This window comes from Tachypleus tridentatus, chromosome 4, assembly GCF_004210375.1.
Source record: "Tachypleus tridentatus isolate NWPU-2018 chromosome 4, ASM421037v1, whole genome shotgun sequence".
NCBI classification, from domain to species: domain Eukaryota; kingdom Metazoa; phylum Arthropoda; class Merostomata; order Xiphosura; family Limulidae; genus Tachypleus; species Tachypleus tridentatus.
Window position 1 is genome coordinate 36,973,691 of NC_134828.1, and position 26,787 is coordinate 37,000,477.

Here is a 26,787-nt window from a genome sequence, read left to right on the forward strand (position 1 = left end):
GTACAGACAAATTACAGCAGGGGCTTTACTCTTCTATGAGTTGCATCAGGGTCTTGTCAGTTTATCAACGGGTCCGACATGGCCAGGTGGTTAAGGCGCTTGACTCGTAATCCGAAGATCGCGAGTTCGAATGTTACACCAAACATGCTCGCTCTTTCGGCCGTGGGGGCGTTATAATGTGACGGTCAATCCCACTATTCGTTGGTAAAAGAGTTGTGGGTGGTGATGAGGTTTTTTATAATGTTTCAGTTTCAATGCATAGAAATGTGTTAGTACTGGTACTTGTTTCGATTAAGAACTTGCAAACATAGTTCAGTTTTCCGCAATAATTCACAAAACATTTGAAACCACAATTTTTTATTCACATATCATGATTTAATACAATGTTAAAGAGTTCCTTGAAAATTATATTTACAGTTCCTTCACTTACAATTTGTGAGAAATTAATTTTTATTTTACTGTGACATTAGGTTAGATAACTTCACCCATACCTTACTGAGGTGAACCACTTTTTTAACCTTAATTTTGTATTCTGCATACATTTTTATACTTTATTTATTACAAAGTGATTTTAAACTACTTACTTTATTAGAGAAGGGATATTACACTACACATTTATTACAGAAATAATTTTATACTAATTACTTTGTTACATAATTATTTTAACAACTTTAATTATTACAAAATTAATAATTTGAAACTTCTCACTATTTATTAAATAATGATTTCAAGCTATTTAATTTAGTTATTACAGAAAAATATTAAAGAATTCTTTATTTATTACATACAGAATTTTAAACCAGGTACTTTATTTTTACAAAGGGATTTTATACTACTTACTTTATTACAGAAATATTTTAAACTACTTACTTTATTTTTTACATAATGATATTAAACTACTAAGTCTATTTATTACAAAGGGACATTAAACAACTTTGTTACAAAATTAATAATTTGAAACTACTCACTTTATTGAATAATGATTTTAAACGATTTACCTTATTTATTACAGAAAAAATTTGAATAACTTACTTGAATTAATACAGAAGGGATTTTCAATTACTTTATTAATTAAAGGTTGTTTTTAACTACTTCATTTATTTATTACATAATGATTTTAAACTACTAACTTTTTTATATTACATAATGATTGTAAAATATTTATTTTATTGCAAAATGATTTTATACTACTTACTTTATATATTACATAATGATTTTTTAAACAATTTATTTATTATAAAGGGATTTTAAACTAATTTTATTTATTACACAAATAAATTTGAACTAATTACTTTATTTGTTACATAATTATTTTAATCTACTTACTTTATTTATTACAGAATTAATAATTTTAAACTACCCAATTTATTTATCATTAAACGATCTTAAACTTCTTATTTTATTTATTACATAATGATTTTAAACTACTTTATTTATCACAAAGAGATTTTAAACTACTTACTTTATTTATTACAGAGGGATTTTAAGCTACTTACTTCATCACAGGAAGGATATTAAACTACATATTTTATTCATTACAGATATATTTTTAAACTACTCACTTTACTTATTAAATAATGATTTTAAAGTATTTATTTATTATATAAAAATTTTAATCTACTTATTTTATTTATAACAGAAAGAAATTTAAACCACTTACTTTATTTACTAAAAAGGGAGTTTAAAAATAATGATTTTACACTACTTAGTTTATTTATTACAATTGCAACTTTAAGCTTTCCATATCTCATTCTCTTTCTTTGATTCCACAGCCAACTGTAACTGAGTTATTTTTGCATGTTCAATTTCAAGAGCTCCTGTTAAAACTTCACAGCCAAGGTTTTTTCTTTCACAAGCTTCTCTGCTGGTAAGACAAAGACTGAAGATTACTTTTTTGATATTATCAGAATGCTTTACTGGCTTGTAACAAAGGTTAAACAGTTTTTCAACTAATTAAAACATTTAAAAGTCTCTTACAGAAAGCCCTTAATAATAATACTAAGAAGATATAAAAAATAATATATATTATAGAAAAATAAAATAATTTAATTAAGTAATAACATATACAAATTATTATTTCAATAATAAAGGAATTCATTTTCATTTATTTATATGTTTATTTCACTCTTCTATTTGCTCTACCACCATTAAGTGCTTTTATTTATAAATCTTTCAAAATTGTTAGTGTAAGTTATTCATTTTCTGTTTCAGAGACCCACTGCGTGTTGTAAGCATAGAAATAAATAATAAGATAACATACATATGTATATATATACTATTTTTTAAATTATTCTCTCACTAATACATTCAATTTATGGTATTTTCTTAAAAGCAAGAGAGAATAATAATTTATTCTTTTCCCGGGGCCCATAGTGCCTTAACTCTGACTAACTGGTTGAAGTTAAGCACAAAACTACACCACAAGCATCGAAACCCGGTTTCTAGCAGTGTGAGTCCGCAGACATTCTGTTGTGCCACTGGGAGGACTGCCTTAACTCGGCACACCATGATATCTACAAATGTGTGAGAGAAAAGTGTGCTATATATTTAGACAATACATTTGAATATCGTGATATTGATTAACATTAGTGTAAGAATGACAAGTGATGGTGGTGGACTTTCAGGTACCAATATTTATCAGTTTCAGAGCATGGTCGTCCATAATTTTTAACTGATAGACTAGAGGGAAGAAAGATACTCACACTCTCGAGTTGCTCTCATCTGACGAATTAGTGGTATTTGAACGTTATTTCTAAAGAATGGTTTTCCTGTAACTGAAAAATTAATAAATCCTTGGGTTAACTTTCTGGACACGATAACCACAGCTATCCGAAATAGCATTACATTTATACACACCTTTGAGTATTTTGTTTTGTTTGTTTGCTTTTGAATTTCGCACAAACCTACTCGAGGGCTATCTGTGCTAGCCGTCCCTAATTTAACATTGTAAGACTAGAGGTAAGGAAGCTAGCCATCACCACCCACCGCCAACTCTTGGGCTACTCTTTTACCAACGAATAGTGAGATTGACCGTCACTAATAACGTCCCCACGGCTGAAAAGGCGAGCATGTTTGGCGCGATGGGGATACGAACCCGCGACCCTCAGATTACGAGTCGCATGCCTTAACACGCTTGGCCATGCCGGGCCCGTAGGGTGAGATAACATTATGTTTTGTTTGAGAAACAAAGCAAAAAAAAAAAAAAAAAACGCCTAATTTTGCTTGGAATAACGCTTCGTTTTAGATATTATAAGCAGTGAAATTCCCTTAAAACTATAGAATGTGATGAGAAGTGGTAAATCGAGTGACAGACTAGTCTTTACGTTAATTCTTAATGGTCCGACATGGCCAGGTGGTTAGGGCGCTCGACTAGTAGTGTCAGAGGCGTGGGTTCGAATTCCTGTCACACCAAACATGCCATTTCAGCCGTGGGAGCATTATTATGTAACAATCAATTTCACTCTACGTTGGTAACAGAGTAGCCCAAGAATTGGCGGTGGGTGGTGATAACTACCTGCCTTCTATCTAGTTTACATTGCCAAATTAAGGACAGCCAGCACAGATAGCCCTCGTGTGGCTTTGCGCGAAATTGAAAAAAACAACCAATAAACAAAATCTTTAATACATGTACTATGTTTTCGAAGTACGTAATATCTCGCGTTTTATAAAATTAATTTGAAATATATAATCTTATTTTAAAATGACTGAATTATTCACATGATCTTCAAACAACGAACAAAAACGTTTTAAAACATATAAGCTAAAAACAATTTTTCTGATTTCGTAAATAACAGCTGACCCTGCGTTCTAATACTGTCGCTTTGTCAGCTTCAACAACGTTATTTATTAAAGAACATTTATTCAGTGAACTGAAGAAAATAGCATGAAAGAGTAAACTACATGCTAGTACTAACCACGTGATCAACACGAGTGCTCGGGTTATGTGCGCTTGGGAACCCATCTTAAGTACTTGAGCACTTTATAAACGAACTAAGATCTTTCCATCACACTTTGTTTTGTTTATAACAAAATGCAGACAAGCGTCGCTTGATAGCCTAAAGCTATAGTACACGCTCTGTCTTTCCACGAAAGGAAAACAAACAAAACTAGTGTCAACTCTGGAAGCATTCAGAAGATAGAGGTTCTTCAGTCCTTAATTACGCCCGTAAACACAGGGAACTAATTGAATACATCATAGCGTAAAAGTGGATTAAGAGTAGAAAAGTCAAGGACAGGATATAAAACTGCCAGCTGCTAGCTCGTGCTGTTGTCGTCATCTCTTTTTAAAATTTATACACTTAAAAATATTATCTGTTCAAGTAAAAATAAAAAAACAACAACATAGTTCTGCCTGTACTATACATGTCACGATCCCAAAGGATGGTTGCGGCAGCTTGTGTTGCTTGTTGTAACGAATGAAAGAGAAGTAACCAGTGTTAACGGTGATTTTTATTAGAAAGAGAAGTAACGAAAAACTAGGGGTTTTGAAAGAAATCAAGCGAGGAAAAAAAACAGAAACTAACATTACAATTCAGAACTTACTTATAAAAAAGTCATGCTTTAATATACTGACCAACAAAATTACAAGGCATGCTTGTACTCGTTTAGAATCGGCAATAAAAAAAAAAGAATGGCCCAGCATGGCCAGATAGTTCAGGCGCTCCACTAGCAATCTGAGGATTACAGGTTCGCATCCCAATCACACCAAACATGCTCGCCCTTTCAGTCGTGTGGACGTTATAATGTGACGACCAATCACACTATTCGTTAATAAAAGAGTAGCCCAAGAGTTGGCGGTGGTTGGTGGTAACTAGCTGCCTTCCCTCTATTTTTGCACTGCTAAATTAGGGATGGCTAGTGCAGAGAGTAGCTTTGCGTGAAATTTAAAACAAAACAAACCAAAATCATATCTAACAAGTATTCAATTACAGTACTGAACAAAAGTGTTGTCTCCCGCTGTTACAGTGGAAAGTCTACGGAGTTACAATGCTAAAATCAGGGGTTCGATTCCCCTCGATGGACTCAACAGATAGTCCGATGTAGCTTTGCTATAAGAAAACACAAACACAAAAGTGTTAAGACAAGAAAATATTTTGTCATTCTTTCCATTTTGTGGGGCTAATTCTTCCATGTCACCACGTAAGAAAACTCAAATATTTTATACCTAAAACAACATGATAATACTTTACTGTTGACAACCGATGAATCAGTATGAGAATACTTGTCATTCTTTAGAATTTCTGTAAACTTGTACCAAGGACATATCATAAGGGTTTTGCTTGAATGAACATACTGATTAAATTTAAGGTCTGAAATAACTGTCATGGTGCCCAATGCAGTGTGTTAACTGTATAGAAAGAAGTTAGTAAGGAACTAACATATGGTACCGGTGTATGTTAGAAATAAATTTCATAAAACTTCACAAATAAACCTTCATACAGAGAGTGTTTAACACATTATATTAAGTTTTATTTTCATTGCCCAAAAAAGCTTAGAGAATTGTCACTAGAGCAGAGAGTTCGTACAAAAACTTTACGTTGTGCTGATTGGACTCTATAGCAAATTGCTTCAGAATTGAAATGTTCTCCTAGAACTGTCAAGTACACCCTAGATCATGAGACTGAGACAGGTAAATTAGAAAATAGGAAAGAAAGAGTTAACTAAATAGTTAAATAGTTAACCCATTCATTCACTTTCTAACTAGAAATAAACTTCTATCATCATATCTATCTTTTCATGCCCGGTGGTTAAGGTACTTGACTCGTAGTCTGAAGGTCGCGGGTTCGAATTCCCGTCATACCAAACATGCTTGCCCTTTCAGCCCTGGGGGCGTTATAATTTAACAGTCAATCCCACTATTCGTTGGTAAAAGTAAAACAAGAGTTGACGGTTGGTAGTGATGACTACTAGCTGCCTTTCCTCTAATCTTATACTGCTAAATTAGGGACGGCAATCGCAGATAGTCGTCGTGTAGCTTTGCGCGAACTTCAAAAACAAACAAACACTATCTTTCAACTTACTCAACTCTTCAACATTATCTTATATTTATAATTACCTTTTTTAATATGCTAGAACATAAATTTGATATCAAATTAGAATTAAATTTGCCCTTCAGCTAACAAAATATTACATCATTAAAAATATAGGTTATTATAATATGTTACACAATAGTATTCGACAAAATGAAGGAAAACTTCATTGTACGGTTACTTACGAACGACATCACTAAGCTTCGAAGGGATACACCATTTTTCTTAAGGAAGGTTAACTGTTTGGAACATAAACTTGTGCTGTTCAAGTTGGGCAGGAAAACGATTAGTCTTGACGTTAAGATAAGTCATTTTGAATAAATAAACTTCTAAAGTAAGTTTTCTCTCTGCATACAATTAGAAAATATTATCATTATACGAACAGTTATTTCGAACTATAATTACATATTTCATTATAACTTTCGAAAGCAGGATAATTTATATTTTATCAAATTTTCTCAAAGAAAAATTAAACGTCTTATAATAAGGAAACAAACTTTTCTTAAAAACTAATTAAATAAATGAGTAAACTAATTGTTTCCCAAATTAATATAATTTTAAAAAATTCTCGTAATATTAATTTTGTTTTAAATTTCGCACAAAGCTACTCGAGGGCTATCTGCGCGATCTTTGAAAGCTTCGGCTATTTCTTTATTTGTATGTGCTATAGTATTATTATGTTCAAGTGGAGGTTATTTCTTTGTGTCTGATTCAAAATTACCCGAAATTCAAAACGGAGTTCGAAAGTACCGTCAAACTTCAGACCACCTGATTCGACTTACAGAATCAATTACTGACACTTTTAATAAAAATGAATGCACTGTAGCTTGCTTTCTCGATATTGAGAAAGCTTTTGACACAGTGTGGCATAATGGTTTACGACATAGGTTACAGGAAATGGCTTTACCCCAGGTAACTATTCGCTGGCTGTCCAACTTCCTGAACAACCAAAAGTGCAAAGTAAATGTGAATAGGGCCCACTCAGGGTCCTTTTCACCCGAAGCAGGAGTCCCGCAGGGAGGGGTTTGTTAGCCCTATATTATTTATCATGTATGTGAGTAATATGCAACTGTCGGGCCTAAATTTTAAAGTATTACACTTCAAATGTAAAGAGGTTTTCACAGAATCATTTGTCTCTCATCACATAGCTCAATTCATGAGGCTGGTATTCAACGAAAAACGTATTGGGTGATGACAAATATAAGACTGGAAAGTTACTTTTTATACACCTTTCTTTTCTAGCCGTAATAGAATGAAATCAAAATTGGCGGTCAAACTTCTAGCTACACTTGTAACATTGACAATAAATAATTCTAGAGAAAATATTCATTCATCAATTAGCCTGGCTACGTTGTTTGTTCAGTTTAGGACATAAAGGTATAGCTACCAGTTTGGTCTGCAATTTTATTTCATTCCTTTAAGTCACACATTTAATTCTTATTTTTCGCCGCACATCACTTTCACATTTAATTTGATTAGACTTTTTTATCAATACACGTTAACAAATCCCATCAAATAAGAAATGAATAAGATCACAACCATATTATTCAAAATAGAACTTTACGTATCTTTGTTTCTTCTCAAAACATGGTCAATAGCTTATTTATAGTAACAACATGGAATATAGACTAACAGATACTTGTCATTAACCCTCTGAAATCGGCAGAGCTCTTTGATACATCATCATCTGTGCTAAATACTTAATATAACATCTCCTGATGCTAAATTCAATCAAAGTTTTTCACGTTATATCTCATTAATTTCTTAACACATTGCCTTATAATTTGGTGTGGGAAGTAAAATTCCAATAAATATAATCACATGATAGTTTGGGTTACCAGGGTCTGAAAGACAGAAAATAGAAAAACGTTAAACTATTACTCCTGTTAACTCTCCAGTCGGATCGTCACCTTGCCGTGGTGAGAGGGCATGCGCGTGCAAGTAATACTGAGAGCGATGTCGTCGGGAGGCTTGCGTTTCTGGTAGGGTCATCCATGATGGCAAGATCGAGGGTGAGGTTCTTGACAATAAACGACCCAACTCCAAGACTCCAACCTGGACTCCTCAACGGCAGGAAGGACGGACAAGGGCTGCAGCAGTTCTACAAGTTCTAATGGTTTTGGTGTCCATGCCATTGGACTCGACTTGTTGGGGGGCGTTATAAGGTAACGGTCAATCCCACTTTTTGTTGGTAAAAGAGTCGCCCAAGAGTTGGCGGTGGGTGGTGATGACTAGCTGCCTTCCCTCTAGTCCTACACTGCTAAATTAGGGACGGCTAGCACAAATAGCCCTCGAGTAGCTTTGTGCGAAATGCCAAATGAACCAAACAAATCCTTGATCTCGGAGAAGGACACCGCCTTAAGGTAAAACGCTTGACGCTAGCGGTTTCAACATTTGGTTCACATCTGCTAATTTCCGCTGCAAGTTGCTGTTGATTATATGTGCCAGGCACGCCTTCAATAATAATGAAAAAGTTGAGTGTTTTGTTTTAAGTGGTGTATTTTTTGGTTGTTTAGTTTCATTTTGTAATGAATTTCCACTTTTTTCTTTTCGACACTACCAGAGTATACTCTTGGTTTTCATTTGTTTGTTCATCGCTTTGTTCTAGATTTTTTCTTCTTCATTAGTTTTTGCGTTATCAACATCCAAGGCTTTGTTTAAATTAGTAACATCATTCGTATTATTGTTAGTGTAGGAAGGAACTATCTCCACCTCTGTATGAGAAGTTTCTTCACCTTCATCTTCAGAATTTTCACTTGAATTACTTAACTATTTTCCTTTCTGATTTTCGTTTTTCTCTTATATTCTTTTTATTGTTTTCTTTATCACATTCCAGAGATGTTAATTTTGCTTTTGTAATATTACAAAGTGCCAGTAACGGGGAGTTGTTTTCTAAATTCTAAATTATTCCTAGTTTTTGGCCACCAAGCGAAGTAGACATCTTTGTTTGTTTTACACTCGTTGTGGATGTTTCTTCGTTTTTCAAAGTCATGGTTGTATTCCAGTGGTCAGCATCGCTTTTTTCTTGGCGACCCGCACTTTCGTCGACCTAGTTGGATCCATTTGTTTTTTTCTTCTCATTCAACTGGTGCTGTTTCTTACAGTATGGGTAATTATTTTTATCCAAGAGAGTATAGTAATTTATCTTTGTTCAGATAAGTGAAGGTGGTTGTCGCAGAGAAAGGGTTATAAGTTTTTCCTACACTATTCATATAAACTCAAGAGTTTGCAGAAAACTCTCCTATATCTCAGCTCACACTCGCTAAAAGTCCCCGGCGTTTGACTCAAAAACTTAGTGCCGCGGGTTCGAATCCTGGTCGTACCAAACATACTCGCCCTTTCAGTCGTTGGAGCGTTATAATGTAACGGTCAATCCCACAGTCAATCCACTATTCTTTGGTAAAAGAGTAACCAAAGAGTTGGCGGAGCGTGGTGATGATCAGCTGCCTTCCCTCTTGTCTTACACTGCTAAATTAGGGACGGGTAGGCGCAGATAGCCCTCGATTGGCTATGCGCGAAATTCAAAAGCAAGCAGTTGAGATGTTAACTCTGATAGTTCCAGTAAGACATAACTAAAAACACATCTTTTGCTATCAAAAGCATTATTTGATAAAACAAGACAGAAACCTAAATAACCAAGGGCACTTCAAAATCTGTTAAGCAGAATTTGAGTAAATTAATCTACGAGACAATTTTTGTGTCCTTTTTCAACCTATATTTACTTACACTACTAATACCAACGGTAGGGAGTGGGTATATTTTATTCAATTTTATTATTATTCAGGATTCCTATCAACCTACCTTCAATTAAAATTATTCTAGGCAGGATTACACTGAATTAATCTATGATACTTTTGGTACGATCGAAAACATCAATCGATATTAGCTCTCAAATCGATCAAGAGGTGATGAAGATATGAGTTAGAAGTTCGTACTTAAAATATTAATAAAATAATAATAACTTTGAGCTGTTTTATAAGCCGCTGTGCTGCAGCTGAGAAAAAACATATCATATATATATTTTAAAATAAACTTGCCACTTTGTTTTTCATGTTGTTTTGTTAAAGGTAAACATTAAAGAATAGTATTAGAACAAATAAACTACGTTAATGTATATTTCAACTGGAGATTCGTAATACTTCTCTAAACAACTGGAATATCAAATCACGTCAATAATAACACATCCAACTCTAGCTGTCTTCAATAAATTGTATAGAATACACGTGCAGTGAGGTCTATTCGAGATGTTTATCTATATTTAGAACAGGTTTTCTGGTTCAGTTGTGACATTTTTGACTGGAAACGTATTGACCTCTTTTTTTTTTTTTACTTCAGGGCTACATAGTGTATAACTTGTTGTTGTTAATCTATTCACATTCACTTGTTAAAATGCGCTGTGCAGAAATCTGTACAAATTGGCTTGTGATAATACACGTACTTAGGCATGGCCAGGTGGGTTGAAGCGTTCGACTCGTAATCTAAGGGTCGCAGATTGAAGTATGGTCTCACCAAACATGCTCGCACTTTCGGCCGTGATGGCGTTATAATTTTCGGTCAACCCCATTATTCGCTGGTAAAAGAATCGCCCAAGAGTTGGCGGTGGGTGGTGATGACTGCCTGCCGTCTCTCCAGTCTTAAACTGCAAAATTAGGGACGGCTAGCGCAGATAGTCCTCATGTAGCTTTGCGCGAAATTCAAAAATAAACAAACTTGCTTTGAACCTGAACTGAGGAATATATTATTAAAATACAGCCGAAGTAAACAACCAGCACTTACATGCGGTATTGGCAAAATGCCTGAAATTCAAACGATACGCCAACAAGGAAGTGTAGTAAAAATAATACAGAAAATCATAATTGCGAAGAATTTTCACAAATATCAAGGCAAGTATTTAATAACAATGATAAACATTATTTTGTTTCATCAGATATAAAAGCAAAACACGTTTATTTCAAAAGTGTTTCAGTAAATAACCATACGTTAATTGCAAATGCTTTGTTACATCACAAGTGTTTTAGAAAATTACCTCACGTTTTTTACAAGTACGGTTTTATGTCATAAATGTTTCAATTAAATATTGTTGCTCTTTGCTTGCCCTTCAAGAAGAGAAACTATCTTAGAATTATAGCGCTTTGTGTTACAGTTTAGAAAAGGTTCAGAGAGACTGTATCATAGATTAAATCTCTGATAGATTTTATCCCAGTATGGAAATTGAAGTCCAGTTATATTATATGCTGTTACAGTACGTATAGATACCGTACATCGCAGTTCAGAAACAGTTGAATTTTGTACCAGTAAAGAATATTCAGATACATTTTATCTCAGTACAGAAAGTTCAGAGATATTGTACGACTATATAAGAAACATGAATTAAGACACACGTTAATTAGTCTTGCAAACAAAACAAACTCTATGGTGCGTCCAATAATTATTTCTTATTTACTTAATGTTTTATGTTTCACAATTGAGACAACTGAACCAGTGGTGGACTCAGCAGATAGCTCGATGTGGCTTTGCCATCGTGAAAACTCACATACAACTGAATATAAATAAACTTACCGAACGCTATTTTCTACAGACATGTACTTGTATCGTTGGCACTTCATGTATGCTTAACAACTCATGTTCTCATTAAATAAGTTCCTTTACCCACTTTATTTTTTCAATTAACAGCTCTTGAAGAATGTATAAATAAATCTCAAATCAATTCAAGTGTTTGATATACTTTACTATCATGTTACTGAGCATAGGTGTGTTCTTCTAATATATGTTTCAATTTTTTTAAGGTTACTTTCAGTAACTTTATTGATTATAATGTCTGTAATATATTTAATTTATAATATGTATAATGTATGTTGTATTAAATGGCTAACTTAAATAGCATTCCGCAAACTATGTTTGCCGTATATAAGACTGTATATATAGAAACTTGCTTAGAGTGTGGTTGTAATAATATTATGATAAACACTTCTACTTGTTCAAAATCTTTAAAGAACTATTTGGAATATGTAACGGTTTACAATGTAATAGATCAAACACTGATGTCTCGTGTGAGGTGTAAATCGTACATATTATGTACGTCTAGTGTGGTGTAGTTCTCTTTATGATAAACATTTCTATTTGTTGAAAATTTCTGAGGAACTATACAGAAAATGCAACGGTTAAGAAATTAATAGAAGTAACACTAATGTTTCATGTGAAGTTCCAATGTATGCTGTAATGTTTATCAGTTTTTCGTTTTATTCACTTTTTCATTATGATTATTCAGCATTATTAGTTTGATATCCTGTTTAGAAACAACCTAAATTTTATGGGAAATCGTCAACATTATGTCTGATAACAAATATAAATCTTATTCTTAATTACCTATATTAGTCACTCAATTAATTATCAAATTCTGATCCCCATTGGTTGATAAGATCAGAAGCTACTGAATATAACAAACTGCTATACTTTTAACAGTTTTGATGAATCTTATTAAACTCGACAATAAAGTGTCATATTGTTTTCCTATATCACAATAAAACTGTAAAAATGCAGAAAACCTGGAAATGTTACGTAAAGTAAAGCCAATGATCTCGTTCCTCCATACTGTTTCAAATAACTATTAAAATGGAAAAGACGAAAATATTTCATGTTGCAACTGGAATTGCCAAAAATGTAGAAATATGTAAACTTAAGTATAGTCTTTCTTAAATGATCTGAAACCATGATTTAATTTGATTAATGAAAGTTTCCTATCAAACATTTTCTGGAATATAGCGTCATCTAGTTTTTACCCAAACAGTATATGCCTGTCGATTAATGAGATTTTAAATTAAAATTATGATAACATCACATCTAATAATGGTTTCTGACTGTAGATATAGTAAAGCATCAATTGTGAACTTTATTAGACTGACAACCGCTGCTTTCATTTGTTGAAATAAAAATAGGTTGTTAGATGTTATAGTATCCAATAAAAAAGCTGGATTATGAAAGAGAGCTTTTACTCTAATTAATCTTACTTCATATCCCATAAAAGAACTTGGGGAATTGGTTAATTACCTATCAAAATTCATCTGTTAGTGTCACGTGATAATGTGACCCAATAATATCATTGCATAAGGAGTTTTGAATACTGTTCCTAAGATCTTTCGCAATATTACCTTGACCTAATAACTTAAATTCCATACAAGTTATTTTTCTTTTACAAATAGATTTTCCATAAAATACGCAGACTTCGAAATTAATATTCATTTTTTTCCATCACGTAGAAATTGTTTACAAATTGGTAACAAAACAAACTCTTTGTTCAATTTATTATTTCCTTTATCACAATGAATAATTTTAGTATTATGTTTTTGAAGAAAAATATAAACTGATGAAAGAGAATAACATTGGTAACAAATGAATATATATCTTTATTCATCCAGAATTTTTTTGGAAATACGCGTCTCTTGTTTTCAAAACTATATGTTGTCATGAAACATACCTCTAATTGTTCTAATGTTAAGTTAGTAATGAACTGACGCCTACCTCTAAATGTTGTAATGTTAAGTCAGTAATGAACTGACGCCTACCTCTAAATGTTGTAATGTTAAGTTAGTAATGAACTGACATCTACCTCTAAATGTTCTAATGTTAAGTTAGTAGTGAACTGACGCCTACCTCTAAATGTTCTAATGTTAAGTTAGTAATGAATTGGCATCTACCTCTAAATGTTGTAATGTTAAGTTAGTAATGAACTGACATCTACCTCTAAATGTTGTAATGTTAAGTTAGTAATGAAATGATGCCTACCTCTAAATGTTGTAATGTTAAGTTAGTAATGAACTGACGCCTACCTCTAAATGTTGTAATGTTAAGTCAGTAATGAACTGAAGCCTACCTCTAAATGTTGTAATGTTAAGTTAGTAATGAACTGACATCTACCTCTAAATGTTCTAATGTTAAGTTAGTAATGAACTGACGCCTACCTCTAAAGTCTAAATGTTCTAATGTTAAGTTAGTAATGAATTGGCATCTACCTCTAAATGTTCTAAAGTTAAGTTAGTAATGAACTGACACCTACCTCTAGATGTTGTAATGTTAAGTTAGTAATGAACGACGTTTACCTCTAAATTTTGTAATGTTAAGTTAGTAATGAACTGACGCCTACCTCTAAATGTTGTAATGTTAAGTTGGTAATGAACTGACACCTACCTCTAAATGTTGTAATGTTAAGTTAGTAATGAACAGAAAGTCCACCATGTACATACACCATTGCCACAGTCCGTTAGCCCATTGCAGCCAGCACTTGTATTGCGCCCAGGTCCAGCCAGGTTTTGGAAGAAAACGCTGCTCCGTTCAGTAGAAGGATGGAGATGTGGAAATTGGAAGTGTCCTTATGTAAAGCTTCACGGTAGAAAACTTTGACATTCTGGTTACAGTTATGAAATAAACATGATTACAAAAAATAAAACAATAACGGAATATTAACCACAAACACGTTTCGTTTTTTCTTTTTTAGAAAATCGTAACAAAACGTCAAATTGATACGATTACCAACTGCTGTTTCCTTTTAAATATAAATATTATATATAAATTACACACTATGTATATATTATATAGGTGGTTTATAATTTCTAACAATATTTTAGTGGTTCTAACGAATGTAAAACTTGAGGCAAAATGTTAATTCTAAAAACATTTTCAGGTTCAACTTGAACTCGAAATAAAAATAACTGTGTGAATAATGTATTAATTTATACACATTGACAAGTAGTTTCTAAGTAACAACAGGTTCACACAAATTGACAAGTAAAGTTGTAATTTCTAATTAACAAAAGAAATTCATATCTCACGAAAATTTATTACACGTACCTATCCACGCAGTAATGAATGATGAGTCTACATAATATATTCATACACAAAACACAATACTCACTTAGAATCTCAGGTTTAATCCAGTTTTCAATTCACACAATAAAAATAAATAAATGTTGTGTTTCAAATTATTTTATTAAAGAGTTTATTTGTTTGAAGTGAAGACCAAAGTTCAATAAGATGTCTGTGTTCTGTTCACTACGGGTGTTGAAACCTGGTTTCTGACGTTGTGAGTCCGTAGAGGTACCGCTGTATCACCGAGTCATAAAAAAGTACAAAATGTAAAGATCTATAATTTATTTTGCAAATGTTCCTTGCAACGGGGCGTAAGCAGTGGGGTATAAATCCCTAGCAACGGGGGGTAAGCAGTGGGGGAATTGTCTCCAGCTGCGGGGGGTAAGCAGAGAGAGATATGTCCCTAAGAACGGGTGGTAAATAGTGTTCGAAATGTACATAGCAACGGGGGTTAGGCAGTGTGCGAAATGTTCCTAGCAACGGGAGATTCAGTGGGGAAAATTTCCCGAGCAACGGGGAGTAAGTAGTGAGGGAAATTACCCAAGCAACGAGGATTATTCAGTTGGGGAAATGTCCCTAGCAACGGGGTAAGCAATGTCCCTAGCAACGGGGTAAGCAATGGGGAAAATGTCCCTAGATACGGGGGATAAGCAGTGGGGAAAATGTCACTAGGAACGGGAAGTAAGCAGTGTGGGAAATGTCCCGAGCAACTAGGATTGCTGGTAATTCCTCATACACATACTTGAAACAGTCACCATCTTTTCATCCTTCTATTCCTATTTATATGGATGGTTTGAAATCAGGTGACTGTGGGCTCTGCCATGGTTTGTTGTGGCTCAGTTGTAGCACATAGAATCCGCTCAACATTTTCTGTGTTCACTGTACGCCATTTCTCTTGTCCTGGAGTACATGCTTTTCTTAAATGATTTAAAGAAAGACCACATTTGGGAACTGTAATAAGCCATGGTGAGATCTGCTGACCAGTAAATACTGCTATGTTATCCAAAAACAAACCCAATGCTTTTTGTAGCTCTATAACCATTGTAGCACTGGCATCTTTTGATTCAGTTGCATGGTGGAAATGCATATATATATGGATGTGAAGTTTTTATTCATCAGAACATCAAGCGCTCTATAGAAATGAGGAGCCCATCTTGTCCCTTGGATGTTCACAAGTTTTAATGTTCTTTTCTTCTAGAGCATCACCGACACTTTTTTAATTCCCTACTTGCTTTGGCACTCAAATGATACTGTTTGTAAAGACCTAACAGAAGGTATTTTATGTACGATAAAAGCTTTCTATTCCTTCACAGCATCCAACAGTTCCCTTTCATAAAAGTGGGCCACACACAACACCTCAACTCACCATGGCATCCCATCTCTAGTAAGAAGTGCAATTAGTCCATTTTCTGCTCCATCATTGATGGAAACACCATCAGTACCTATAGTGGTTGCCTTTCTTTTGCAGTTCTCCACACGAAGTGTCTCAAATGCTTTTTCAATTGCTGTTTTTAATCCTGTGGCAGTATCACTGGGTGGGTGAAAATTTTGTAAAATTTTCTGCCTTAACAAATACAGTTTCTTCTTCAATTACTCCAGTCTCTTTAGACACATCTGAGATGAAGGAAAACACTGCAGCATTATCAAGGTCTGCTCACAGATCTTGCAAGTCCAAAAATTTTGTAACAACATTTTCTGTCTTAACAAATACAGTTTCTTCTTCAATCACTCCAGTCTCTTTAGACACATCTGAGATGAAGGAAAACACTGCAGCATTATCAAGGTCTGCTCACAGATCTTGCAAGTCCAAAAATTTTGTAACAACATTTCCTGCCTTAACAAATACAGTTTCTTCTTCAATTACTCCAGTCTCTTTAGACACATCTGAGATGAAGGAAAACACTGCAGCATTATCAAGGTCTGCTCACAGATCTTGCAAGTCCAAAAATTTTGTAACAACATTTTCTGTCTTAACAAATACAGTTTCTTCTTCAATCACTCCAATCTCTTTAGATACATCTGAGATGAAGGAAAACACTGCAGCATTATCAAGGTCTGCTCACAGATCTTACATCATGTCATTAATACATGTGATAAAATGTTTCGCTGATTTGTCATTTATGTACATGTCTCCATTTATTTTCTGTAAATCGCATAATAGCCCAAATAGAGAAAACAGCTGTTCTGTTACTACTAAGTAATAGGCGGTAGTGAAAAGTTTTTCCGGTTTCTCAAGCTCATAAGCATGTAAATTTCTTATGCATAAATCTATCTGCTGAACCTGTGGTTTATATTCAGCATTGGCAGCTTGAACACACGGAGTATTCCTTCTACTTATATCGTGGGCTTTGATCAATTGTAGGTGAAAATTACTGGTACCTTTTACCAAGACACTATCTCTTTAGCAAACGTTTTTGTGGCTTTTGCATGCCTTGCAAAACATTTCATTAGTTTCTTGATCAAACTTTAACCAAGGGAATGTTTCTTCCCATTTTGGTTAGTAACTCCGAGATCGCTTCTCTCATACTTTTCATTGCATTCCACAGAAGACATTGGGTTACCTCCTTGATTGATTGATCTTGCTGCCGAAGCAGCAGGAATGATCCCACTACAACCATTGACACTTATGGTGGTGCCTGCTTTTTCCTTGACTTTTTTATCCTTGTCAATTCTGTCATCTTCACTACAGAGTTCCTTTGTACAACTATTGTCTTTACTAATATCACTTTCTCTATTCAATTCTAAACTCTCATCATCAGATTTCCTTCACTTTTTGAAATATTTCAACAAAGTCACATTCTTTGTAAAACCACACATTAACCACAGACAAGAACTGTTGTTCTGTTTTTTGGATGCACGGACTTGTTGGGCTAGGTAATTTATGTGGAGACAACCAGATATCGGAGGGAGGGTATCTGTTCACAAAAATTGCTGGCCCTGAAACCCTGTCACCCAAAGGTGATGTCATCGGCACACAGAAACTACCGAACAAGGCTGTTCAATAGTTTAAACATGTACCTTCTAATCTATATGTTACAACATGTGTTGCCGGTGTGGCATGGGAAATATGTCTAATGAAAGAAATTGCGGCTTGTTTGCCCGGCTTCCAGTTTTATTACAGGCTGTTATTGCCCATTATCGGCAAAAATCCGTTAAGGATGACCAATAAAACAATTATTTAAACGTAGAATATCACTTATCCCCTCGGGAAATAGACATAGCAAGAACTGTTGCCCGCAGGTAATATTTATATGTCCTGGGACGTCGGGAAGTTCTTAAATTTGAGCTCTGGACTGTAGTAGCCTATTTACAGTGATCGTTCTGTACTGGTACAGGTATATAACATATAATCAATTGTACACTGCACTGCATGTTGAACTACTAAATAATGGGTTAGGTCTAGGTTAGAGTACCTTAATCCAACTCAAATATCTGAATAATGAGTTGTAATCTCAACTTTGAGCTCAGTTTTGACATAGGGACTTAAAATGAGCCAACAAACCATACATCAACAAAATAGGCATATTTCTGAAACTTTATCTGCATGCATGGATGCGAAAGTAAATTCAAAACAACGGCTTTAAGTTGGGAATAGTCCACTTAATTATTTCAGGCTACAGTAGCATTTCCAGTGTTCTTACACTAAACTAGTTACAGTATTTAGGCCTAATGTTATTGTCACTCGGTTCTCAGATTACAACTCCAACGTTAGGCCCAATGCAAATACATTGCAACTGAGGCCACGAACGTTAAGCCGAGTACTCAGTACTAACCTTGTTCACTTGAACTTGTTCAACTCGTGCACTTTTCCAGACAATCCTTAATTGATTTTGTTGATTTGTCGGTGCTTTACACTAACTTTACATGAAGCCGGTGCCACAGTACTGTACTATTGCTAGTGGTATAGTGTATACATAACAAAGTTAAGAATAATGTTGTCATACATGTCTAAGTCTTACGCAATTTGACCTAAAATGTCGAATTATCGTCTTTAGACTGCTCCGACCAGTACGTTGTTTTGCCGGCTTTTCAAAACATACTGATCTGAATTTACAATCGCAAAATAGTTAAATTACACCTAAAAAGTTTGTCGTCATTGTCTTTGTGCTTCTGTCTCGCACTGTTCGTTCGTTTCATAAAAATATCACCAGAGGGCTGGTTGGGGCATTATGATTTCAGGATAGGATCAAGAAAGAAGTTAGAAGAATATAGTTGTGATTTCCATTTTTGAGTCACAGGTCGGAATTCCATCACAGAAAATGCTGTCCTTTTCTGCCGTTGGCTATCGTTTATAATTCGGGACAACTAACGCAGGTATCTCAGGTATAGTTTTGTTTATAATTTAAGAAAAAAAATATTTGATAAAAAATTTTACTGAATATATTATTCAAAACTTCGCCTCTGTTTGGTTTGCTGATTTGATCACAAAGATGAACACTGATAATTAGTTAAGTGAGGATATCACTAGGGGTTCAGATGGGTGTGACTGTTTTTACACGCAATTATCCGTTTTTCGAAACACCCGAAGGACAAACAATCTAGATGCACTTGTGAACTAAACATACTACCTCAGGGTATTCAAACACACACGGTACACGACTACTTCTTATATACATGATGCTAATGTAATAGGCGGTTTTTATTGTTTCAGACTGAACATACACTAGACAGGAGTAGCCTGAGTTCAGTCTGTTACCACACTTACAGAGTCTAATGGGTTATTGTTGTGTTAGAAGAAGTAGGCTAATAAATAACGAAACAAACGGCATTCTTGGCCTTAATGTGACCAAATTTGATAAGTGTAACCTGTAAGAAAACTATGCTTTCCTTTGTAAATGTGAACAGGGGCTTTGAAGCAATAGAATTGATATGTGTAATAGACGTTGCCATGGTGGCTATTCGTTACACATTGTATTTTCATATTATCGTATAAACACACATTATAGATGTGATAACTGTTTTGGAATTACACGTAACAGTGGCTTACCTTTTCTTCTCAACTTCTCATATCTTGAAGAATCTACATTATCTATGTCAAGGTCTCTTCCTGTGGTTGGATAGTAACAGTAACATCGTCTTGAAGTTAACGAGTCCATTAAAGCTACGTGTGGTTAATTAGGCTTTAATTTCAAATTATGTTTTTAATTGGTTACTTCATATTTTGCGGTAATGTTGGAAATATTTATATTTTAAATAACTCGAAACAGCTTTCTCTTTTGGACCAGTTTAATAATGTGATGTTTCCTCATTACAGATACTATTTCGAAAGCAGCATTACGTTTCGACAGTTCGAACCTTGGACATCTGTGTCATCAGACTGCAATTTTTTTTAGCGTACAATTATCGTTTCTCATCCCTGAATTCAAGATTAGTGAAAGTGGTTGAATAAATGCAAACATTTTACTGTTTCGTAACACAGAAACAATCGATATCCAGAAACTTTTTGAAATATTGGATGCATCCCTCAATGATCTTTAAATCTCCCCCGCGAAAGATTTAAGCACTCAACTCAGTTGGTGAGACACTCGCTTTGCTCGAAAGAACTGAAATATATAGTTTTAAAACTTTATTACCATGTTAAAAAATGTTTCCCAAGTAATAGTTATTTCATGCCCTTGAGACAAGGGCTTGAGGACTAGTACCTTTTGTAAGAGGGAGAAAGAATGTAGTAACTTGATTTGTTAAGATGTGTATTAACGGCAGTAATTAATGGGTCACTAGATAACTAGAGAAGACAAACCTAATAAATAATGTGTTACTCTTATGAATGGGACAGTGACTTGTTATAAAAACATAATGGTTCCTTGAGAAACACGTGTTGAGTCATTTTGAAAGATGTCCTAATTACGTGATTTAGAATCATACTAATTGAAAACATATTTTGTTTCTTTTACATGAAGGCCCTTGTGGACTGTACAATACTAGAAAACGGATTTAAATTCCAATGGTGGGTAGAACACAAAGAGCCCTTTGTGTAGCTTTGTGTTTAATTGCAAACAAACAAATCTTACTTGAGGACGGATATTATTTTCGTGAATTAAGGTATTTCTTTCTGTTATTTTTATGCAATATTTCCATCTCGCTGTCTTCAAAGCAGGTCATCTCAGACATTGTTTAAAATGAATGACTTTGATTCTTGTTCTATGGTAAACTAATAAAAGCAAACACGAACAACAGTAATCTATTACAATATTTTTCTCTACAAATAGAAAATAACAATCGAGTAACCAAACGATCAGGAAAATTTCTAAATATGAAGAGAAGGAGTATTCATAATAATCAAAAGTCGGAGAAATTTCCAAACATGGAGGTGTATGGTAACAACCAAAGAGATTTCCAGAAATGGAGGGAGGAATTATTCAATAATAACTAGAGAAGCGCAGACATTTCCAAACATAGAGGTACGGGGTATTCAGTAATGACAAAACAGCCAGGGGTATTTTCAAGTATAGAAAGAAGAATTATTCAGTTATAACATAACAGACAAGGACATTTCCAAACATGGAGGAAGAGATTATTTAAGAAATAATTTCCTTGATTTACTAAAAATAAAGCAAATGTGAATTAATTCTGAAAAACATAAAGATTCATTATGAATGAGACGATAACTCACAATAAAAAAATATGTTGTCTTGCTATGAAAGAAAAGAAGACTTTTCGGAAGACTCATTAAGAGAGACAATGCCTTATTACAAAACTCATGTTAAAGTATTATAAGAGATGTGTTAATTGTTATCGTCCAACAGCGATATTATGCTCAAGAATTTTTGATGAACAAAACAATTTACTGAAATTTGACAAAAATGCAAAGAAAATTTGAAAACAAGCATGTGTTTGTTTGGAATTAAGCACAAAATTATACAACGAACTATCTGTGTTTTGCCCACCACGGGTGTCGGAACCACATGCTAGTGGTGTGAGTCCACAGGCATACCATTGTACCGTTGGGGGTCGCAACAAGCAAGTAAACAAAATTATTAATTCAAAATAGGCTTCTTCTTAAATTTCTGGTCCTTTGCATTGATATGATTAACTATTGTAAGATGTAAAAGATTACGGACTCTTGTTGATTCTGTTGTTGTTATTGTTTTAAATTAAGCATAAAGCTACACAATGAGCTATCTGTGCTCTGCCCACCACTGGTATCGAAACTCGGTTTTTAGCGTTTTTAGTCGGCATACATATAGCTGAGCCACTGATAGGGGGTGTTGATTCTACAATCTTCATGAATACCTTGTATTCTGCGTTTAGTTGTGGGAATGCTTTGACGCTTTGAGTCAATCTGATGTTGAAATTACCCAAAGACATTATCCTTCCATCTGAATGGCCTTCTTACAGGTTCCATCCTCTTATAAGACTTTAAATACTAAATGTTCTCACGACCCCGTCCCCTTAGAAATGTTACGTTTCTGAGTGCAATTTCGACAAATCTCATTTTTATGCAAAGCATTAATTACCTATGTTTCTTTTTCCCCACAATTTCAGTTACGTAAACAGAAACAAGTGTTGTTTATTTCAAACTAATGTTTAAACATTTGTTTTTATATTTGTTAGTGAATTTAGCAAAAAATACTTGAATGATATTTGCGCTCGCTGTCCCTAATTTTGAACTCATAGATTAGAGGGAAGGCTGTTAGTCAGCCACGACTACTCTTTTACCAACCAAGAGTGGATTTGGCCATAACGTTATAATTTCCCCATGGCTGAAAGGCCAAGGTTGTTTGATGACGGGATTCAAATCTTTAGGCCGCAGATTGCGAGTCAAGTGCCCAAACCTTCACACTATTCCAGACTTTGTATAAAGGAAATAAATAATTTTCTCCACCCAGTCCATACCCATTAGTCCCTAATGGTGAAATGGAATTACGTCACGATAACAGCCATAAAGTTAGTAACTGTTTTGTTGCAAGTATAAAACAAAGACATCCATCAAGAGAGACTCTGTTTAATTTTATGTTAACACAAAAACTCTACCGAGCTTAAAAGCTCAGCAAAGCTGCGAATAAAAAGAATGTACAGATGCAACTTAGACATCTTCGAACTAACTTCTATCCTAATACGAGAAGTAACACAATACACTTGCGCAATTACTCCAGATCCATCTGTCGGTAAGTATACGGACTTACAATGCTAAAATCCGAGGTTCAATTCCTCTTAGTGGAAAGAGTGCACATAACTCATTATGTTCCTCTGCACGACAACAACTCCACTATCTTCGTGACTCACGGTAATAATAATACTTCTTCCTACTTAATTATTTTCATTTTGACTCCCACAAAGAGTCAATTGATAAATTCTACCCACGTAGATTTTGTATGTGAATACGGGTTTTGAAAGATTCAACCCATTACAAATAGTTATAAACACAATTTTAAACATAATCGTCACACTCACCACTGGAACCATTTGTCATGCTTGACAAATAGTATTTTGATCAATCAATACACCTCTTTACAAATATATCATATATATCCACAAAGCTATAAACCGTGACTATCTTTACTCATGTAACGTTGATCGTTTCAATATATTTGGTCAATTATCCAACATAATGCAGAGGAATATTAGTGTTTAGCAGTTAAAAACACTAAGAACATCACACCAGATGTGAAGTAACAACACGCCAGCTTACTCTATGTTTCAGTCAAAGTAGTTTACCACATCTACTTATTCTCTGTTTCAGTTACAGCTGTTTAAAAGGTCAGCTTGCTCTGTGTCACAGTTATAGATGTTTACTACGTCAGCTTACTCTAGGTCTTCGTCATAGCTGTCTACCACGTCAACATATTCTCTGTTTCAGTTACAGCTGTTTATCACATCAACTTATTCTCTGTTTCAGTTATAGCTGTTTCCCACGTCACCTTACTCTGTGTTTCAGTTTTTGCTGTTTACTGCGTCAGTTTGTTTCAGTCATAGCTCTCTACCACATCAACTTATTCTATGTTTCAGTTATAGCTGTTTAAACGTCTGCTAACTCTGTATTTCAGTCATACCTCTTTAGTATCAGCTTACTGAACGTTTCAGTTATAGCTGTTTCTTACGTCAACTTACTCTATATTTCAGTTATAGCTGTTTCTTACGTCAACTTACTCTATATTTCACTAACAGCTGTTTACCATGTCAGCTTACTCTATGTTTCAGTTACAGCTGTTAGCTTACTTTGTGTTTCAGTCATAAATGTACCACGCCAGCTTACTCTATGTTTTAGTTACGTCACGTTAGCTTACTCTATGTTTCAGTTATAGCTGTTTCTCACGTCAACTTACTCTGTTTCAGCTAACTTTGTGTTTCAGTCATAAATGTCTACCACGCCAGCTTACTCTATGTTTCAGTTACAGCTGTTTCAGTCATAGCTCTCTACCACATCAACTTACTCTATGTTTCAGTTATAGTTTCTAGCTTTCTCACGTCAACTTACTCTATGTTTCAGTTCAGCTGTTTCTCACGTCAACTTACTATGTTTCAGTTATAGCTGTTTCTCACGTCAACTTACTCTATGTTTCAGTTATAGCTGTTTCGTCACTCTATGTTTCAGTTATAGCTGTTTCTCACGTCGACTTACTCTATGTTTCAGTTATAGCTGTTTCTCACGTCAACTTACTCTATGTTTCAGTTATAGCTGTTTCTCACGTCAACTTACTCTATGTTTCAGTTATAGCTGTTTCTCACGTCAACTTACTCTATGTTTCAGTTCAAGGTGTACATAATGACAACAAAACATTCTAAGACACTTGAACTTCCTCCTGATGGCATCAAAACAAACATCCAGTGGCATGTTCTAAGTATTACTTGGTAACATTAATATGCATCCAATGGCATGTTCTGACCGTCTCCATACTGTAGTCACATTACTCACCTATCTGAAGACACTAACATGTACTTTCAACCAAAAGTAATATGGTCATAGCAAGAATTTTATGGTAAAATTATATTCCTTAAGTTATAGTCATGTCTTATGGCTAAAACTGTATATTTTTTTCTCAGATGTAGTTGTGTTATTTGAGCAAATACAATAACTTTGTCTTCCAGTGTCAAAGCTTTGAGGCTTCCCTAAGCCTATGAAAGGTGACGAAAGTTCTGTTTAGGTGCAACGTTTTAATCACATACCTCATAATTGATTTATTTTGGAATTCATCACAGAAGATGTAAACAACAAAAACTGATTTTAAATGTAATTTTCACCCTTATTTTAATCTTATTAAAGTTCTGATTTGAAGGAATGCGAAAAAAATGCACAAATACGATTTTTAAAGGTCGTTGTGGATTAAATATTTTAGTGCACACTAAATAACACGCAGTGCTCGTAACTACCTGGCAATGGAATATTTCTCTAGCTGCTTCAGAAAAAGAATTTCAAGATTAAACTGAGGCTAAATTACAAAGACACTAAATCTAAACGGAAAAACAAGCCAAGCTGAGAGTATAAAAATAACCAAGCCTAAGGCCCGGCATGGCCAAGCGCGTTAAGGCGTGTGCTTCGTAATCCGAGGGTTGCGGGTTCGCGCACGAGTCGCGCCAAACATGCTCGCCCTCCCAGCCGTGGGGGCGTTATAAGGTGACGGTCAATCCCACTTTTCGTTGGTAAAAGAGCAGCCCAAGAGTTGGCGGTGGGTGGTGATGACTAGCTGCCTTCCCTTTAGTCTTACACTGCTAAATTAGGGACGGCTAGCACAGATAGCCCTCGAGTAGCTTTGTGCGAAATTCCAAACAAACAAATAAACAAACAAAATAAACTAAGCCTAAAATACGAAAACCAGTCAAGCTAGAGGTACAAAAGCAAGAGAATCTCAATCACTAGGTGTAAAAAAATGAAAAATAACAAAGTAACATATATTCAAAAATGTAATTTATAGAAAACTTACAATCTTTATTATCTTTACTGCTAGATTATTCAACGTTATCTGAACTGCTACACCTTCATACACCGGATACAGCGACTTTATCTACCACTAAAGAAATTGATCTACTGCACGGGATGAGGTTAGTTATGTATTAGTTTTTATGCTCAGTTTTGGAAACAACGGATAACACACAATTTGGCAACTAATTAAAAATTCTATTTTTTGTTTCGTTTAAAAAGTATTTAAACATTTGACTGAATACAAAAGATCTGTTGATTTTTTTGATTTTTTGTGTCTGTTTGTTTTGTATAGATGTGGATGGTCTGACAAATGAAGTTGGAACCCCACGTCCCTCAGAGGACATCTTTTTTTTCTTTCCATCGCAGTGACCTCTGGTGGGTCTTCAATTGTTATCTCATTCTTTCTCTTCCGCTGACTCTTCAACCTCAGGGACTTCTGGTCTCTCATTTGGACTTTGTGATCTAACAATGTTGTTGTTGATATTGTTGAATTTATTCTTCTGTTAAATTATTGTAAAAACTAATAAAACATTCCTTAAGAAAATTCAGTGGCTTTTTCGCACCTTTTTCTCCAGTAAAAATTAATCATACACTGCTAGAATGTCATGTTTAATATGGTAAGCTTCATGGGATATCAAGCTATTGTTGAGACGATTAGCTTAATCTAAAGACACAGCGACCCGAAATATTTCAAAACACTGGTCCTAAATAAAATACAAATCTCCAAAAGAAGTTACTATTTTCAACACAGAATAAACCATATTTCGTCTGTTAGTAAAAATGGCGCTTTATTTTTGATATTTCTTATTCTACTTAGAATAACAGACCAGGATTCACTGACCGAATCGAATGCAGATATTTTTAACTAAGTGATTAGGTTAATGAGAAAATTTAGGTTTCAGTTTTCTTTAAGATACAGACTCGTTTCCTGAAGCCACCGCCAGAACAGCGATAAGTCTACGGCTTTATAACGCTAATATCAAGGGTTCTATTACTCTTTGTGAGCTCAGTAAATAACCCAATTTAACTGTGCTG

The 26,787-nt window shown here is 34.4% G+C and overlaps 1 long non-coding RNA gene across 2 annotated transcripts; it reads left to right on the top strand.

Moving 5' to 3' along the window:
• The first annotated feature begins 1,768 nt into the window (after positions 1-1,768).
• Positions 1,769-26,296, top strand: LOC143248850 (uncharacterized). Of its 2 annotated transcripts, none has more exons than XR_013027218.1 (3): positions 1,769-1,867; positions 25,778-25,871; positions 26,045-26,296. It is a non-coding gene; the product is annotated as an uncharacterized LOC143248850 (long non-coding RNA). The 2 variants fall into 2 exon arrangements; XR_013027219.1 differs by lacking the exon at positions 1,769-1,867 and adding an exon at positions 17,706-20,838.
• Positions 26,297-26,787: the final 491 nt, after the last annotated feature.